At 38.1% G+C, this 12,132-nt stretch overlaps 9 non-coding genes across 9 annotated transcripts; all 9 read left to right on the top strand.

Moving 5' to 3' along the window:
- Positions 1–3,608: 3,608 nt before the first annotated feature.
- Positions 3,609–3,682, top strand: TRNAT-AGU (transfer RNA threonine (anticodon AGU)). The gene has a single exon. It is a non-coding gene; the product is annotated as a tRNA-Thr (tRNA).
- Positions 3,683–4,627: 945 nt separating this feature from the next.
- Positions 4,628–4,701, top strand: TRNAT-AGU (transfer RNA threonine (anticodon AGU)). The gene has a single exon. It is a non-coding gene; the product is annotated as a tRNA-Thr (tRNA).
- A 438-nt stretch (positions 4,702–5,139) lies between these two features.
- TRNAT-UGU (transfer RNA threonine (anticodon UGU)) lies at positions 5,140–5,212 on the top strand. The gene has a single exon. It is a non-coding gene; the product is annotated as a tRNA-Thr (tRNA).
- Positions 5,213–7,179: 1,967 nt separating this feature from the next.
- On the top strand, positions 7,180–7,252 carry TRNAT-UGU (transfer RNA threonine (anticodon UGU)). Its single transcript has one exon. It is a non-coding gene; the product is annotated as a tRNA-Thr (tRNA).
- A 1,454-nt stretch (positions 7,253–8,706) lies between these two features.
- On the top strand, positions 8,707–8,780 carry TRNAT-AGU (transfer RNA threonine (anticodon AGU)). Its single transcript has one exon. It is a non-coding gene; the product is annotated as a tRNA-Thr (tRNA).
- A 945-nt stretch (positions 8,781–9,725) lies between these two features.
- On the top strand, positions 9,726–9,799 carry TRNAT-AGU (transfer RNA threonine (anticodon AGU)). The gene has a single exon. It is a non-coding gene; the product is annotated as a tRNA-Thr (tRNA).
- Positions 9,800–10,236: 437 nt separating this feature from the next.
- Positions 10,237–10,309, top strand: TRNAT-CGU (transfer RNA threonine (anticodon CGU)). Its single transcript has one exon. It is a non-coding gene; the product is annotated as a tRNA-Thr (tRNA).
- Positions 10,310–11,255: 946 nt separating this feature from the next.
- Positions 11,256–11,328, top strand: TRNAT-CGU (transfer RNA threonine (anticodon CGU)). The gene has a single exon. It is a non-coding gene; the product is annotated as a tRNA-Thr (tRNA).
- Positions 11,329–11,763: 435 nt separating this feature from the next.
- On the top strand, positions 11,764–11,837 carry TRNAT-AGU (transfer RNA threonine (anticodon AGU)). Its single transcript has one exon. It is a non-coding gene; the product is annotated as a tRNA-Thr (tRNA).
- Positions 11,838–12,132: the final 295 nt, after the last annotated feature.

The raw sequence follows: 12,132 nt of genomic DNA, 5'->3' as shown, positions 1-12,132 counted from the left end.
CGGGGCCCGGCCGGGCCCCTGGGCTCCCAAGCCCGGAGGCGCAGGGGAAGCCTTCCCGGGCCCTCTGGACCCCGTCCCGGGCACCCTGCCACGCAGCAGGACCAAGGACAGAGCCCGGGATGGGGAGGCCGCCCTCCCCGGGCCCTCAGGGGCCCCGGCCGGAGCTGCTGAACTCAGCCGAGCGAGGGGAGGCTCCCCGGGCTCGAAGGAAACCACGTCCTGGTCCTTTGTCAGTGCGGCAGGCCGGGGGACCGGGCCCAGGGCCGGGGCACCCGACCCGGGGCCCGGCCGGGCCCCCGGACCCCATCCAGGGCTTCCTGCCACGCGGCAGACCCAGGGACGGATCCGGGGCTGGGCCGGCATCCTGGCATGTCCAGCTGACGGCTGAGGACCGCTAGGCCGAGGGGGGTCCCAGAATACCTTGTCCCTACCAATCCGGAGGAAAATTACCCCCATTTCTTGTAATCCGTGCACACGAGGTGACAGAGGGGACCCAGGGCGCAAAAGTGCCCGACCTCCTGGAGCCCTCGCTGGGACCTGGGAGGCGAGTGGCACCCCATCGGGACTTCCAGGGAAGTCCGGCCATCTGGTCACACCATAGGAAAGCTTCGCGGGCGACCAGATGGCCGAGGCGAGAGGGGCGACCAGATGGCCAGGAACGAAATGACGCCAATCTGTCTGCCCCGGGCCTGTAGGGCTCAGGAGCTGCGGGGCCCCTGGGCTCGGGGACTGCAGGGCTCGAGGACTGCAGGGCTCCACGGCTGCAGGGCTCCGGGGCTCCGGGGATCCGGGGCTCGCGGGCTGCAGGGCTCCAGAGCAGCAGGGCTCTGGGGTTGCAGGGCCCGGGACCCATGGAGCCCGTCCCAGGACCCATGGAGCCCGTCCCAGGCTCTTCCCCACGCCGCGGGTCGGAGGAGGGAGCCCCGGATGCCTGGGAGGTGTTGCCCGGGGCACATCCCATCTGGTCCCCAGGAAGGGGACCGCCAGCACAGGCAGGCGGGCCCGGGTGCTGCCTGGCCCCATCTCAGCATGGCCAGACCTCGCGGAGGCCTGCCTGAGCAAACTCGGAGGAAAAGGCCCATCGCGATGGGGCTGAGAGGCAGGTGCGTACCCGGGCCCCTGGGGGCCCCGGCGGGCGGGCCCGGGTCCTGCCATCCCCGGATTCAGAACCGCCAGACCTATCGGAGGTCGGAATGTAGGAAAAAACTCGGAGAAAAGGAACCATCGGGAAGGGGCTGAGAGGCAGGTGCGTTCCCGGGCCCCTGGGGGCCCCGGCGGGCTGGCCCGGGTGCTGCCTGGCCCTGTCTCAGCATGGCCAGACCTCGCGGAGGCCTGCCTGAGCAAACTCGGAGGAAAAGGCCCATCGGCAAGGGGGCTGAGCGGCAGGTACATACCCGGGCCCCTGGGGGCCCCGGCGGGCATGCCCAGGTCCTGCCTTCCCCTGATTCAGAATCGCAAGACCACACGGAGGTCTGACTGACCCTCTCCCTACTAATCCGGAGGAAAATTACCCCCCTTTCTTGTAATCCGTACACTCGAGGTGACAGAGGGGACCCAAGGCGCAAAAGTACCCGACCTCCTGGAGCCCTCGCTGGGATCCGGGAGGCAAATGGCACCTCATCGGGACTTCCAGGGAAGTTTGGCCATCTGGTCTCCCCCATTGGAAAGCATTGCGTGCGACCAGATGCCCGAGCGGTACCGTGCGACCAGATGGCCGGGATCGAAAAAGCTTCACACCCCGAGCCTTCGTGGTAGGGCTCCTGCCTGCCTGCCTGCCTGCCTGCCTGCCTTTCCTGCCTGCCTGCCTCCGTCCGTCCGCGGCGGACGGGAAAGACCATCCGCCATCCTAATTTACCATAGGCTTAACGGGTCACCCTTAACATAGCCAGGACGATGGGGCCGATTATGATGGCGGACGGGAAAGACCGTCCGCGGTGGCAACGGACAGGAAAGACCATCTGCAGGGCGGACGCGAAAGTGAAGGCCCGTCCCGGGCACTCGGCCATGCAGTGGAGAAGTGTGGCTCAATGGTTAGCGAGTCAGACCCTGATGCAGAGGTCTAGCCCGGGACCAGGGTTCGATTCCCCGCCTCGGCGGGTCTTGGGCTCAAAATCCCACGGAACTGATAATTTTCGCCTCGGTGCCTATTCCAATCATGGAGTCCCACTCACCAGCCTGGGAGGGGTGTCCTGCCTTCCCCTGATTCAGAATCACCAGACCGCACGGAGGTCTGACTGACCCTCTCCCTAGTAATCCGGAGGAAAATTACCCTCTTTTCTTTTAATCCGTGCACATGAGGTGACAGAGGGGACCCAAGGCGCGAAAGTACCCGACCTCCTGGAGCCCTCGCTGGGATCGGGGAGGCAAATGGCACCTCATCGGGACTTCCAGGGAACCCCGGCCACCTGGTCGCCCCATTGGAAAGCATTGCGTGAGACCAGACGGCTGGGATCGAAAGTGCTTCCCACCCGAGCCTTCGCGGTAGGGCTCCTGCCTGCCTGCCCACGCAAGGCAGGGCTCCGGGACCCCGGCTGGGCCTCAGGCGCGGGGTGGACCACCGGAGCTCTCAGGCACGGACGCCCGAAGGGAGGACTGCCCGGGACCCGCGGACCCCGTCCTGGGCACTCTGATCTGCCGCCGGCGCCGGGGATCAAACCGTGATTCCCCAGATGGGGATATCCCAAAAATCCGGCCTGGGAGGTGCTCGCCAGGACCAGGGTTGGAGACCCCTGGTCTGATTCATCTTACTGTTGAACAGATCATCTTAAACCTTATAAAAACCCAAGTATTTTCAAGATTATAGAATGAATACTGTTATTGCAAAATGAAAAAAATACATATCTATGAGAAAGAAGTAGATGACATTTCTACCTAGATTTGAGCAATATTAATACCGTCATGAAAAAAAATTGTAAACAATTCAATAAATGAAATTGGGTTTTATAAGAGTACCTGTTTATTAAAACATATTAATCCTTGCGTAGTGATTGAGTATCTTTTCATGTTTAAGATTACAATACATATAAAGAAGAATTTATAGCAGAAAACACATTTTCATCATCAACAATAAATTATTTATGCATTTTTTACTATTAACGTTGGTAATTTGGCTTAGTGGTTAAAGCGCCTGTCTCGTAAACAGGAAATCCTGAGTTCAAATCTAAGCAGCACCTAACTGTTTTCTCCATGCTTTCCGAATAATTTTCATCAAACACGTGTTGAATACAATTTAAGAATAAACATCTGGTTCTATAAACTTTAGAATAAGTTATCTTAAAAATTAAATAAAATGATTGGTATTGTGAAGATTTTTGTAGGAATGCATTGACTGAAATAGGGAAAAGAAAATGACAAAGAACAAGATAGAGGTGAATGATCACTCTATTGTTAAATTCAACTAATCCATTCTTCAGCAAGGTATAGTTTAAAATGATATGAATAGGGTAAACTTTAAATTAGAGAGGTGTTTTTGAATACATGAAGAGTCTTCATTCATCTTAAGTGTTTGAGTAGAGAAGTGTGTGAACTTAGAAAAGAATATGAAAGTGAAAAAGCAATATTCTCTTGAACAGCATAAAGAAAAGTGTTTCAAAACTAAGAATCAAGTGGGTGCTGTGGCTTAGCTGGTTAAAGCGCCTGTCTAGTAAACAGGAGATCCTGAGTTCAACTCTCAGCAGTGCCTTGCTTTTCTCATTGTTATATAACAAATCAATTTCATGAGGTCTTATTCTGAAACAATTAAAATATAAAAGTCTGATTCATCTTACTGTTGAACAGATCATCTTAAACCTTATAAAAACCCAAGTATTTTCAAGATTATAGAATGAATACTGTTATTGCAAAATGAAAAAAATACATATCTATGAGAAAGAAGTAGATGAAATTTCTACCTAGATTTGAGCAATATTAATACCGTCATGAAAAAAAATTGTAAACAATTCAATAAATGAAATTGGGTTTTATAAGAGTACCTGTTTATTAAAACATATTAATCCTTGCGTAGTGATTGAGTATCTTTTCATGTTTAAGATTACAATACATATAAAGAAGAATTTATAGCAGAAAACACATTTTCATCATCAACAATAAATTATTTATGCATTTTTTACTATTAACGTTGGTAATTTGGCTTAGTGGTTAAAGCGCCTGTCTCGTAAACAGGAAATCCTGAGTTCAAATCTAAGCAGCACCTAACTGTTTCCTCCATGCTTTCCGAATAATTTTCATCAAACACGTGTTGAATACAATTTAAGAATAAACATCTGGTTCTATAAACTTTAGAATAAGTTATCTTAAAAATTAAATAAAATGATTGGTATTGTGAAGATTTTTGTAGGAATGCATTGACTGAAATAGGGAAAAGAAAATGACAAAGAACAAGATAGAGGTGAATGATCACTCTATTGTTGAATTCAACTAATCCATTCTTCAGCAAGGTATAGTTTAAAATGATATGAATAGGGTAAACTTTAAATTAGAGAGGTGTTTTTGAATAAATGAAGAGTCTTCATTCATCTTAAGTGTTTGATTAGAGAAGTGTGTGAACTTAGCAAAGAATATGAAAGTGAAAAAGCAATATTCTCTTGAACACCATAAAGAGAAGTGTTTCAATATTAAGAATCAAGTGGGCGCTGTGGCTTAGCTGGTTAAAGCGCCTGTCTAGTAAACAGTAGATCCTGAGTTCAACTCTCAGCAGCGCCTTGCTTTTCTCATTGTTATATAACAAATCATTTTCATTAGGTCTTATTCCGATACAATTAAAATATAAAAGTCTGATTCATCTTACTGTTGAAAAGATCATCTTAAACCTTATAAAAACCCAAGTATTTTCAAGATTATAGAATGAATACTGTTATTGCAAAATGAAAAAAACTACATATCCATGAGAAAGACGTAGATGAAATTTCTACCTAGATTTGAGCAATATTAATACCTTCATGAAAAAAAATTGTAAAGAATTCAAGAAATGAAATTGGGTTTTATAAGAGTACCTGTTTATTAAAACATATTAATCCTTGCGTAGTGATTGAGTATCTTTTCGTGTTTAAGATTACAATACATATAAAGAAGAATTTATAGCAGAAAACACATTTTCATCATCAACAATAAATTATTTATGCATTTTTTACTATTAAAGTTGGTGCTGTGGCTTAGTGGTTAAAGTGCCTGTCTTGTAAATGGGAAATCCTGAGTTCAAATCTCAGCAGCACCTAACAGTTTTCTCTATGCTTTCCGAATAATTTTCATTAAACAAGTGTTGAATACAATTTAAGAATAAACATCTGGTTCTATGAACTTTAGAATAAGTTATCTTAAAAATTAAATAAAATGCTTGGTATTGTGAAGATTTTTGTAGGAATGCATTGACTGAAATAGGGAAAAGAAAATGACAATGAACAAGATAGAGGCAAATGATCACTCTATTGTTGAATTCAACTAATCCATTCTTCAGCAAGGTATATTTTAAAATGATATGAATAGGGTAAACTTCAAATTAGAGAGGTGTTTTTGAATAAGTGAAGAGTCTTCATTCATCTTAAGTGTTTGAGTAGAGAAGTGTGTGAACTTAGAAAAGAATATGAAAGTGAAAAAGCAATATTCTCTTGAACACCATAAAGAAAAGTGTTTCAAAATTAAGAATCTAGTGGGTGCTGTGGCTTAGCTGGTTAAAGTGCCTGTATAGTAAACAGGAGATCCTGAGTTCAACACTCAGCACCGCCTTGCTTTTCTCATTGTTATATAACAAATCATTTTCATTAGGTCTTATTCCGATACAATTAAAATATAAAAGTCTGATTCATCTTACTGTTGAAAAGATCATCTTAAACCTTATAAAAACCCAAGTATTTTCAAGATTATAGAATGAATACTGTTATTGCAAAATGAAAAAAACTGCATATCCATGAGAAAGACGTAGATGAAATTTCTACCTAGATTTGAGCAATATTATTACCTTCATGAAAAAAAATTGTACAGAATTCAAGAAATGAAATTGGGTTTTATAAGAGTACCTGTTTATTAAAACATATTCATCCTTGCGTAGTGATTGAGTATCTTTTCATGTTTAAGATTACAATATATATAAAGAAGAATTTATAGCAGAAAACACATTTTCATCATCAACAATAAATTATTTATGCATTTTTTACTATTAACGTTGGTAATTTGGCTTGGTGGTTAAAGCGCCTGTCTCGTAAACAGGAAATCCTGAGTTCAAATCTAAGCAGCACCTAACTGTTTTCTCCATGCTTTCCGAATAATTTTCATCAAACACGTGTTGAATACAATTTAAGAATAAACATCTGGTTCTATAAACTTTAGAATAAGTTATCTTAAAAATTAAATAAAATGATTGGTATTGTGAAGATTTTTGTAGGAATGCATTGACTGAAATAGGGAAAAGAAAATGACAAAGAACAAGATAGAGGTGAATGATCACTCTATTGTTGAATTCAACTAATCCATTCTTCAGCAAGGTATAGTTTAAAATGATATGAATAGGGTAAACTTTAAATTAGAGAGGTGTTTTTGAATAAATGAAGAGTCTTCATTCATCTTAAGTGTTTGATTAGAGAAGTGTGTGAACTTAGCAAAGAATATGAAAGTGAAAAAGCAATATTCTCTTGAACACCATAAAGAAAAGTGTTTCAAAATTAAGAATCTAGTGGGTGCTGTGGCTTAGCTGGTTAAAGTGACTGTATAGTAAACAGGAGATCCTGAGTTCAACTCTCAGCAGCGCCTTGCTTTTCTCATTGTTATATAACAAATCATTTTCATTAGGTCTTATTCCGATACAATTAAAATATAAAAGTCTGATTCATCTTACTGTTGAAAAGATCATCTTAAACCTTATAAAAACCCAAGTATTTTCAAGATTATAGAATGAATACTGTTATTGCAAAATGAAAAAAACTACATATCCATGAGAAAGACGTAGATGAAATTTCTACCTAGATTTGAGCAATATTAATACCTTCATGAAAAAAAATTGTACAGAATTCAAGAAATGAAATTGGGTTTTATAAGAGTACCTGTTTATTAAAACATATTAATCCTTGCGTAGTGATTGAGTATCTTTTCGTGTTTAAGATTACAATACATATAAAGAAGAATTTATAGCTGAAAACACATTTTCATCATCAACAATAAATTATTTATGCATTTTTTACTATTAATGTTGGTGCTGTGGCTTAGTGGTTAAAGTGCCTGTCTTGTAAATAGGAAATCCTGAGTTCAAATCTCAGCAGCACCTAACAGTTTTCTCTATGCTTTCCGAATAATTTTCATTAAACAAGTGTTGAATACAATTTAAGAATAAACATCTGGTTCTATGAACTTTAGAATAAGTTATCTTAAAAATTAAATAAAATGCTTGGTATTGTGAAGATTTTTGTAGGAATGCATTGACTGAAATAGGGAAAAGAAAATGACAATGAACAAGATAGAGGCAAATGATCACTCTATTGTTGAATTCAACTAATCCATTCTTCAGCAAGGTATATTTTAAAATGATATGAATAGGGTAAACTTCAAATTAGAGAGGTGTTTTTGAATAAGTGAAGAGTCTTCATTCATCTTAAGTGTTTGAGTAGAGAAGTGTATGAACTTAGAAAAGAATATGAAAGTGAAAAAGCAATATTCTCTTGAACACCATAAAGAAAAGTGTTTCAAAATTAAGAATCTAGTGGGTGCTGTGGCTTAGCTGGTTAAAGTGCCTGTATAATAAACAGGAGATCCTGAGTTCAAATCTCAGCAGTGCCTTGCTTTTCTCATTGTTATATAACAAATCATTTTCATTAGGTCTTATTCCGATACAATTAAAATATAAAAGTCTGATTCATCTTACTGTTGAACAGATCATCTTAAACCTTATAAAAACCCAAGTATTTTCAAGATTATAGAATGAATACTGTTATTGCAAAATGAAAAAAATACATATCTATGAGAAAGAAGTAGATGAAATTTCTACCTAGATTTGAGCAATATTAATACCGTCATGAAAAAAAATTGTAAACAATTCAATAAATGAAATTGGGTTTTATAAGAGTACCTGTTTATTAAAACATATTAATCCTTGCGTAGTGATTGAGTATCTTTTCATGTTTAAGATTACAATACATATAAAGAAGAATTTATAGCAGAAAACACATTTTCATCATCAACAATAAATTATTTATGCATTTTTTACTATTAACGTTGGTAATTTGGCTTAGTGGTTAAAGCGCCTGTCTCGTAAACAGGAAATCCTGAGTTCAAATCTAAGCAGCACCTAACTGTTTTCTCCATGCTTTCCGAATAATTTTCATCAAACACGTGTTGAATTCAATTTAAGAATAAACATCTGGTTCTATAAACTTTAGAATAAGTTATCTTAAAAATTAAATAAAATGATTGGTATTTTGAAGATTTTTGTAGGAATGCATTGACTGAAATAGGGAAAAGAAAATGACAAAGAACAAGATAGAGGTGAATGATCACACTATTGTTGAATTCAACTAATCCATTCTTCAGCAAGGTATAGTTTAAAATGATATGAATAGGGTCAACTTTAAATTAGAGAGGTGTTTTTGAATAAATGAAGAGTCTTCATTCATCTTAAGTGTTTGATTAGAGAAGTGTTTGAACTTAGCAAAGAATATGAAAGTGAAAAAGCAATATGCTCTTGAACACCATAAAGAGAAGTGTTTTAATATTAAGAATCAAGTGGGTGCTGTGGCTTAGCTGGTTAAAGCGCCTGTCTAGTAAACAGGAGATCCTGAGTTCAACTCTCAGCAGTGCCTTGCTTTTCTCATTGTTATATAACAAATCATTTTCATTAGGGCTTATTCCGATACAATTAAAATATAAAAGTCTGATTCATCTTACTGTTGAACAGATCATCTTAAATCTTATAAAAACCCAAGTATTTTCAAGATTATAGAATGAATACTGTTATTGCAAAATGAAAAAAATACATATCTATGAGAAAGAAGTAGATGAAATTTCTACCTAGATTTGAGCAATATTAATACCTTCATGAAACAAAATTGTAAAGAATTCAAGAAATGAAATTGGGTTTTATAAGAGTACCTGTTTATTAAAACATATTAATCCTTGCGTAGTGATTGAGTATCTTTTCGTGTTTAAGATTACTATACATATAAAGAAGAATTTATAGCAGAAAACACATTTTCATCATCAACAATAAATTATTTATGCATTTTTTACTATTAACGTAGGTGCTGTGGATTAGTGGTTAAAGTGCCTGTCTCGTAAACAGGAAATCCTGCGTTCAAATCTCAGCAGCACCTAACTGTTTTCTCCATGCTTTCCGAATAATATACTTCAAACAAGTGTTGAATACTATTTAAGAATAAACATCTGGTTCTATGAACTTTAGAATACGTTATCTTAAAAATTAAATAAAATGATTGGTATTGTGAAGATTTTTGTAGGAATGCATTGACTGAAATAGGGAAAAGAAAATGACAAAGAACAAGATAGAGGTGAATGATCACTCTATTGTTGAATTCAACTAATCCATTCTTCAGCAAGGTATAGTTTAAAATGATATGAATAGGGTAAACTTCAAATTAGAGAGGTGTTTTTGAATAAATGAAGAGTCTTCATTCATCTTAAATGTTTGAGTAGAGAAGTGAGTGAACTTAGAAAAGAATATGAAAGTGAAAAAGCAATATTCTCTTGAACACCATAAAGAAAGGTGTGTCAAAATTAAGAATCAAGTGGGTGCTGTTGCTGAGCTGGTTAAAGCGCCTGTCTAGTAAACAGGAGATCCTGAGTTCAACTCTCAGCAGCGCCTTGCTTTTCTCATTGTTATATAACAAATCATTTTCATTAGGTCTTATTCCGATACAATTAAAATATAAAAGTCTGATTCATCTTACTGTTGAACAGATCATCTTAAATCCTATAAAAACCCAAGTATTTTCAAGATTATAGAATGAATACTGTTATTGCAGAATGAGAAAAATACATATCTATGAGAAAGAAGTAGATGAAATTTCTACCTAGATTTGAGCAATATTAATACCTTCATGAAACAAAATTGTAAAGAATTCAAGAAATGAAATTGGGTTTTCCAAGAGTACCTGTTTATTAAAACATATTAATCCTTGCGTAGTGATTGAGTATCTTTTCGTGTTTAAGATTACAATACATATAAAGAAGAATTTATAGCAGGAAACACATTTTCATCATCAACAATAAATTATTTATGCATTTTTTATTATTAACATTGGTGCTGTGGCTTAGTGGTTAAAGCGCCTGACTCGTAAACAGGAAATCCTGAGTTCAAATCTCAGCAGCACCTAACTCTTTTCTCCATGCTTTCTGAATAATTTTCATCAAACAAGTGTTGAATACAATTTAAGAATAAACATCTGGTTCTATGAACTTTAGAATACGTTATCTTAAAAATTAAATAAAATGATTGGTATTGTGAAGATTTTTGTAGGAATGCATTGACTGAAATAGGGAAAAGAAAATGACAAAGAACAAGATAGAGGTGAATGATCACTCTATTGTTGAATTCAACTAATCCATTCTTCAGCAAGGTATATTTTAAAATGATATGAATAGGGTAAACTTCAAATTAGAGAGGTGTTTTTGAATAAATGAAGAGTCTTCATTCATCTTAAGTGTTTGAGTAGAGAAGTGTGTGAACTTAGAAAATAATATGAAAGTGAAGAAGCAATATTCTCTTGAACACCATAAAGAAAATTGTTTCAAAATTAAGACTCAAGTGGCTGCTGAGGCTTAGCTGGTTATAGCGCCTGTCTAGTAAACAGGAGATCCTGAGTTCAACTCTCAGCAGCGCCTTGCTTTTCTCATTGTTATATGACAAATCATTTTCATTAGGTCTTATTCCGATACAATTAAAATAGAAAAGTCTGATTCATCTTACTGTTGAAAAGATCATCTTAAACCTTATAAAAACCCAAGTATTTTCAAGATTATAGAATGAATACTGTTATTGCAAAATGAAAAATCTACATATCTTTGAGAAAGACGTAGATGAAATTTCTACCTAGATTTGAGCAATATTAATACCTTCATGAAACAAAATTGTAAAGAATTCAAGAAATGAAATTGTGTTTTATAAGAGTACCTGTTTATTAAAACATATTAATCCTTGCGTAGTGATTGAGTATCTTTTCGTGTTTAAGATTATAATACATATAAAGAAGAATTTATAGCAGGAAACACATTTTCATCATCAACAATAAATTATTTATGCATTTTTTATTATTAACATTGGTGCTGTGGCTTAGTGGTTAAAGCACCTGACTCGTAAACAGGAAGTCCTGAGTTCAAATCTCAGCAGCACCTAACTGTTTTCTCCATGCTTTCTGAATAATTTTCATCAAACAAGTGTTGAATACAATTTAAGAATAAACATCTGGTTCTATGAACTTTAGAATACGTTATCTTAAAAATTAAATAAAATGATTGGTATTGTGAAGATTTTTGTAGGAATACATTGACTGAAATAGGGAAAAGAAAATGACAAAGAACAAGATAGAGGTGAATGATCACTCTATTGTTGAATTCAACAAATCCATTCTTCAGCAAGGTATAGTTTAAAATGATATGAATAGGGTAAACTTCAAATTAGAGAGGTGTTTTTGAATAAATGAAGAGTCTTCATTCATCTTAAGTGTTTGAGTAGAGAAGTGTGTGAACTTAGAAAAGATTATGAAAGTGAAAAAGCAATATTCTCTTGAACACCATAAAGAAAAGTGTTTCAAAATTAAGACTCAAGTGGGTGCTGTGGCTTAGCTGGTTAAAGCGTCTGTCTAGTAAACAGGAGATCCTGAGTTCAACTCTCAGCAGCGCCTTGCTTTTCACATTGTTATATAACAAATCATTTTCATTAGGTCTTATTCCGATACAATTAAAATATAAAAGTCTGATTCATCTTACTGTTGAAAAGATCATCTTAAACCTTATAAAAACCCAAGTATTTTCAAGATTATAGAATGAATACTGTTATTGCAAAATGAAAAAAACTACATATCCATGAGAAAGAGGTAGATGAAATTTCGACCTAGATTTGAGCAATATTAATACCTTCATGAATAAAAATTGTAAAGAATTCAAGAAATGAAATTGGGTTTTATAAGACTACCTGTT

This window comes from Lissotriton vulgaris, chromosome 12 (assembly GCF_964263255.1).
Source record: "Lissotriton vulgaris chromosome 12, aLisVul1.2, whole genome shotgun sequence".
Classification (NCBI taxonomy): domain Eukaryota; kingdom Metazoa; phylum Chordata; class Amphibia; order Caudata; family Salamandridae; genus Lissotriton; species Lissotriton vulgaris.
Note: the sequence above shows the minus strand (reverse complement) of the source record. Positions and strands in the feature narration are given on the sequence as shown.